Here is a 7,477-nt window from a genome sequence, read left to right as displayed (position 1 = left end):
ACATGGTATTTCAGTTCTAAGGGACTAGATCTATGGTTTTTTGGCACTAGATCCGCTTGGGAATTGGATGAATGATTTAAGACTAGGAGAAATCGACGAGTTGCCTAGCCAACTCGGCAAGTTTTCCTCACTGTACTTACGGGTCGAAGGCACCAATGCCGGCCTAGTGGATTTATATTTTGTTATGCATGATGCTATGCTGTTATGATCAGTTAGATCGATATCCTGGTAGATAGGATGATGCTATGCTTAGTGGTCAGTTAGATCTGTTTGGTTTCCTGTAGACTGTTATATGATTATCTGTTATATGTGCACATATTTGATTGGTGGCTGAGGCTTCTCTGCTTCGTGTGTAAGCCAACAGGCCGGGGCATTCCAACCCGATGGTTGAGGACCGAGGGTATTCCATCCCGAGGATGATTGGACCCATAGTATGTTGGCATTCCGATCATATGGTTGAGGGCCGAGGGTATTCCAACTCGAAGGTTGACTGGACCCATAGTATGTTGGCATTCCAACCCGATGGTTGATTGGGCCCATAGTATATTGTTATTATATGTGTGTTGTTATTGTATTGGTATTCTGGGGGAACTCACTAAGCTTTGGGCTTACAGTTGTGGATTTTGTTTCAGGTACTTCGGGTGATCGCGGGAAGGTGAAGGCTTGATCGTGCACCTCCTCGTATTTTATGTTATGATTTTTGGGATTACTCTGATGACAAACTATTTTGAAAATGATTTGTAATAAATGGTGGTTTTAGGATGTTTGAAAAAGTTTAAAATTTTTATGAATTTTATGGATGTTACACGTTAGCAGAACGGATTTGATACGACAAATTAAATCTCATTGAAGGTATAATGCTATTAAAAGTAACTAAACCTTTTATTTAAAAATTCCCAATCTTAGTTACTTTAGGAAAATGTGAATTTGTATGCTAACCCATGAAATTGCACATTACACTTTATAAGTCGTTAGTGGAGCGTGTGTGGTTAACCAACACACTAATTGGGACTAATAAAGAGTTGTAATGGGTATCTCATGAATTATCATTGTTAATGTAGCGTGTGTTGTTTACCGGTACATCAATTGAGATGATAAACAATATTGAGGTTACCAAGCACATTTGCATGGTTATTCACATCTTGTTTGTGATCCTCGACATGCTAGTCACAAATAAAAGAGCATAATCTAAGATTAAATATGCCATTGGATAGTTTTAATGAATCTCAAAAGATCTAGGAATTTCACTTAACTTAATTTCTTTCAAATTTCGTTTTCTTTTGGTGGAATTGGTACATCGTCATTTACCTACCTTTATAAAATTTACAATTATATTACAACATCACTTTTTTAAGTTGTGAATTATATAGTTGAATCCTAGACGTAATATTTTATTTTGGGTTATTATATTAAGGAATATTCTTATCTAACTAAAACTACCTTCCTTTTTTATATGTTTACTCCAAATGATGCTTCTGCTTCCTCCTCCTCCAACCACCAAAACTTCTCCTTGCTTTTCATCTGCTCCAAAGTCATATTGGATGGTTCCAATTAAAATGATTGGATACGAAATATCAAAATGGCCATTCGATTTGAGAACAAAGAATATGTTCTCGAAAAATAACTCAATGAGATTGACGAAGAGAATGCCACTTCTAAAGAATTAGCCTTCTACAAAAAGCACTACGATGATGCAACAAAAGTTGCTTGCATCATGGTAGCCACCACGAACCCCGAGCTGCAAAGGTTTTATGAGGATTACTGGCCGGATGAGATGAGCAAGGACCTTGTGGAAAAGTACCATAAGCAAGGTGTTCAAGAAAAGTATGAAGTGGTCAAGTCCCTCATGGCATGAAAAATGAAGGAGGGAGAACCTGTCTGTATCCACGTGCAAAGGATGCAACATTACGTGGATCGCCTTGTTAGGCTGAATGTACATTATGATGAGGAGTTGGCTATTGACATAGTCATAAACTCCTTACTTAGTTGTTATGATTAGTTCATTCTTACCTATCATCTAAACAACAGTGAGATCAACCGGGATCAATTGCACAATATCTTGCAGACACATAAAGCAGGAATGAATGGAAAAGGTATTGCCTTCACTCCTGCTAGTGCTCCCGTTCTAGCCATTGGACAAGGAAAGGGTAAAAAGAGGAAAGGTCCTCCCAAACAAAACTGGAAGGGAAAGTCTCATGCAGGGTCATCCAGTAGTGGCCCCAAAGGAAAGTCTAGTTATGATCATCCACCCACTTTTTATCCCAAAGAGGCTGTCTGCTTTTACTGCAATGACAAGGGGCATTGGAAACGAAGTTTCCTAAAGTGTCTGCAAGATAGCAAAGATGGCAAAGTGAAGCCAAATTCTGCAGGTATATACACTATTTCATCTAATAACTCATCATCTTCTCGTTCTTGGGTAGAGTGAACCTGATCATGGTAGAATGAACCTGATCATTTGTTCTGATTTGCAGGGGCTAAGAAGAAGTGATGAGGTGGATCATGGTAGAATGAACCTTATCATGGGGAATTGGCGATCTTCTCCTATTACCAAAATTGGAGTTTATAGTCTAGTGCTTAGTAATGGTGTTAGTTTAGATTTAATAAATTATTACTACTCGTCGGAAATAACAAGAAACATGATCTATGTAACGCCTGTGTTTCCGGGTTTGCCATTTTTAGCAATGTAATAGTCTAGGTTAACCTTTGTAACCTGTTTTGAAATAATAAGATTGTATTATTTGAGTATTATGTGTTTTGTACTTAATTGCTTAATTATGTGGTTTGATTAATTAAGAATAAAAAATAAGCGTCAAAATTTAAGTGTAAAATAAACTTGACATCTTTGGGCAATGTTGTAGTAATTGAAACGAGGTTTTCGAATATATATAGAACGCCCAAATCTGACTTCGTATGAGGAAGTTATGATTTTCTAAAGTTTCGACTTAGCGGTATGCAGCCCGAAATACTCGATTTGAGATCGAGCGGTTTTTAGTCAAATCAATCTAAACGAGAATCGAAGATCTCGTTGTTGGTATCGAAGCGATAAAAAGTTAGGCGAGAACAGACGTCAAACGAAGAAGTTATGAATTTATAACAAAGTTTTTCTGTCCCAGCCTATTAAAAATAAATAATAAAAATAAAGTTAAAATTAGCCAACAGAGTCTAAACGAAAGTTGTAGAGCGTAGTCTCACCTTCGCGTGGATATAAAGAACGTCGAAAACGGAGTTCGTATGAAGAACATATGAATTTCCGAAGTTTATTAAATAATTTGTATTTAAATTTAATTGGAAAATCCGGCATTATCCGAAGAGGAGTCATCGGACTCATCCGAAGTACGCCCCGTGTACTCGTGTACGCCCCGCGTACACCGAGGAATGTCGAAACTCGCACTCGAGCACTTCGGATAGGTAAGCAATGATGATTTCGGACCAGTACGCCCCGCGTACTCCGAGGCTCCAGCCTCCTATAAATAGGATGCGAGGGCAGCCAGCTCATTTGCTATTTTTCTATCTTCTCTCTCCTGTTTTACCTCGATTTGCATGCCAGAAGTACCCCGAAGCCCCGGTAATATTCTCTAGCCCCGAAGCAAGTCCCGAGATCCCAAAGATCCCGAGAAGTGCGATTCCCGAGCCGAAGCTCTGCCCGAGAGAAGTTCGATTTTTGTGCAGATCTTCCAGATCTGCTGAGGATTACTACTTCTGCAAGCCGTAGTGCTGTCTAATCATCTTCTGATCAGGTGAGTATATACTACCTTTCATCAACACGATAATAATACAAGTATGGTTTGAGTGTATTAAGTATATTGTTGTTTATATACGTGAGTGTGTGGTTACTTTCTTTTAACGCATAATTATAAAGTATTTTATTCGAAATACGCGTTATGTGTATATTTTGTGTTATATGTGTGAATGTATATTCACTCTCTTCTATCTCATGGATCTAATTTGTTTTCTATGAAATACGTGTTATGTGTGTGCCTCATCTGTTATGTGGAATATGTATTGATTAAAGCATGCTATATAGGTTTTTAAACTATGTATAAAAATGTATATTTTTATCTACTAATATGTTGGGTAGAACATGGGTAGATAGTTGGTGTGTAATAAACAGATGAGAGGCCTCGTTGTTGTTTGATTTAGTCATCTAGCGGAGTTTAGATGACGACCACAGACTTTTCTAGATAGTCTTGTGGAAACATTAGCAGGTTCGCCACCTGTAGGTGTTAATGAACTTGGGTGTTCATTCGCTGTACTCCATCCCCCTCATGGTTGCCTTATTTGACTTATATTGCTGAGGAACCCCCGAAGCATGTGTTGTCGCCCCGATGAAATATTCTTAGACTAGGTCCCTTATGTTAGTTGTTTTAGGGACATAAAGTGAGAATAACGGGAATGGGTAATTGGGTTATTGTTGGTTGGTGGAATTAAATATAATTATTTATTGTGGGTTGAAAACCCTATATGCTCACCAGGCTCCCAAGCCTGACCCACTCAGTTTTATTTGTATTACAGGAAGTGGCGCAAGGGCATAAGATGGACGAACCATCAAGTTGTTTTGTTTACAAGTCTGCATATGTATATATTGGTTGAATGACTTGTAATGTTATCGTTTATGCTTATTGGTCTGTATCGGAACATGACACCCCGAGTTTTGATTATATAATGAAAATACATTTCTTTTATGAAATGCTTTGGTAAACATTGTTTTATCATGTTTTGTTTTTGGGAAAAAATTCCGCAACTCTTTCAAATCAAAAGGATTTACTCTGAAATTATTTTAAAAGCATAAATGAAAATCGGTCTTTTCTGGCCGAGATTTTGGGGATGTCACAGTTGGTATCAGAGCATTAGTTTAAGCGAACTAGGAATTTGTAGGATTTCTAGACTTAAACTTAGAATGCTAAGTGAAATTTTTAGATATGTGTCTGTTATGTTTTAGATACGAGCACTAGTTTATTTTAGGAAAGTTTCCTAAAATGCTTTATGTGCTAAATGTTATATGTTACCATATATGATATTATTTGTTCGGATCTATGGTTTGTTGTCGACTGGATCTAGAAACCTTATGTGTGTAGGATTCTAAGCGTATGTCTACGATATTAGAACTAGCATGTAAACGTTTCGGAGTGATAAGGATGATTTGAATATCTATCGTGAATGAGGATCTAATTTCACCTTATTCGGTGTATAGATCAAAAATGGTGAGAACAAGAAGTGGAGTTGGAAATGCTGATGAAAACAGGAATCAACCACCAGTGATTGAACAAATACCTGACGTAGCAGCAGCACCTGAGCCAATAACCATGGCTGGTGTGCAAATGATGATTCAAGCGATGTTGGATCGTCAGATGGATGAAACTAGACGGTTGCTTGAACAGAATCGTGAAGAACTGTCAATTCGTGTGGAAGAGCCCGAATTAAATGAAGGGCACTCGGAAGGGGGAAACTTCAGTGGGTCTGTTGGTCAAGCCAACCCACCGATAGTTAGGCAAAACAACCATGATGGAAGGAACGATGGAATGGGATGCAAGTACAAGGACTTTCTAACTTGCAAACCATCGACCTTCAATGAAAAGGAGGATCCGATTGGAGTTATGGATTGGATCTCCGAAATGGAGTTAGCTTTCATGACTTGTGGCTGCAGAGGCAAGTTGCAGACTATCTATGCAGTGCGTCAATTCCGAGGTGGAGCCATTCGTTGGTGGAACACTCTAGGGAAGAACTTAAGCCCTAATGAGCCACTGCAATTGTCATGGGCAGAGTTCTTGGTGCAGTTCAAGCGCAAGTTCTGCTCGGCTCAAAATCTGTTGGAACTAGAGAACAAGTTTCTGACATTGACGAAAGGCAGCATGTCAGTTGATGAATACACCAATAACATCACCGATAAGATGGAGTTTGCCTTGCGTATCGTCCCAAACGAGTTGACAAAAGTGGACCGGTATGCAAAGGGACTCCCATGGGAGTACGAGGTGCCAGTACGTCAGGCACATACTCTAGAGGCAACTATCTGGGCTGCCAAGTCTGTTGAGAGCATGATTAAGGGGAGAACCACCGACAAGGTTGAGGTTGGTGAGAAAAGAAAGTTTGAGGGAACGTCTGGTTCCGGTAAGAAAAGCAAATTTTCGAAATCTTATTCGAAAAAGTTTGGAGGAAAAGGAGGCGAAGCGAAGTGGTGTGATAAGTGTAAGAAAAAGCACTTTGGGAAATGTAGCGAGGATGTAACCTGCTATAAGTGTGGAAAAATTGGGCATTTTGCCAATGAGTGTCCGAACAACAAAAGGATGTGTTTTGGTTGTAATGAAGAGGGGCACATTTTGAAAGACTGTCCGAAGAAGAAGGAGGCAGCTGGACCCAACATTCCACCAAAGCCGAAGGCGAGAGCCTTCCAGATGACACTTGAGGCCGCGAAAGATGAAGCTGATGTTGCTTCAGGTACCTTTCTCATAAACAAATTACCTGCTCAAATTTTGTTTGATTCTGGAGCCAACTACTCCTTTATTTCGTATGAGTTTGGTAGAAAACTAGCTTTGCCTGTTGATAGACTAGATAATGCTTTATTAGTCGAGGTTGCTAGTGGCAAGTTTGTACCTGTTAGCCATCGTATGAAAAACATCTTAATCGACCTTAATGGGAATAAGTTTCACGAGGAATTATTGCCTATCGAACTAAATGGTTTCGACATCGTGTTGGGAATGGATTGGCTTAGCGCCAATGATGCCGAAATTTTATGCAAGAAGAAGATAGTTAAAGTAAACCCGCCCGGAAAAGATTCGTTTATGGTGTATGGGGACAAACGGCGAGTGAATTCTGGAATCATTTCCCTAATGAAAGCCAGAAAGTGTTTGACCAAGGGATGTACATCATATTTAGCATTCGTGATTGATGCTAAGAAGGAAAAGAAGGTGACGCAGAGTATTCCAGTGGTGTGTGATTATCCGGAAGTATTTCCGGAAGATCATCCTGGATTACCACCAGATAGACAAGTAGAGTTCAGAATAGACTTGTTACCAGGAACCACGCCAATAGCAAAAGCACCTTATCGATTAGCACCGACGGAGATGAAGGAGCTAATGATGTAACTTCAGGAGTTATTGGACAAAGGTTTCATTAGACCTAGTTCATCGCCCTGGGGAGCTCCGGTGTTATTCGTGAAGAAGAAAGATGGAAGTATGAGAATGTGCATCGATTACAGAGAGCTGAACGAGGCAACAATAAAGAATAGATATCCGTTGCCGAGGATTGATGACCTATTTGATCAATTGCAAGGTTCGAGCTATTTCTCGAAGATCGATCTAAGGTCAGGATATCATCAGCTAAAAGTAAGAGAGCAAGATATCGAGAAGACTGCATTCAGAACTAGATATGGACACTACGAGTTCTTGGTTATGTCGTTTGGACTAACTAATTCTCCGACAGCATTCATGGATTTAATGAATAGGGTTTGTAACCTTTTCCTTGATAAATCTGTGATAGTGTT

The sequence above is a fragment of the Lactuca serriola genome, chromosome 2 (genome assembly GCF_051521515.1).
Source record: "Lactuca serriola cultivar US96UC23 chromosome 2, Lser_US96UC23_V15, whole genome shotgun sequence".
NCBI lineage: Eukaryota > Viridiplantae > Streptophyta > Magnoliopsida > Asterales > Asteraceae > Lactuca > Lactuca serriola.
Note: the sequence above shows the minus strand (reverse complement) of the source record.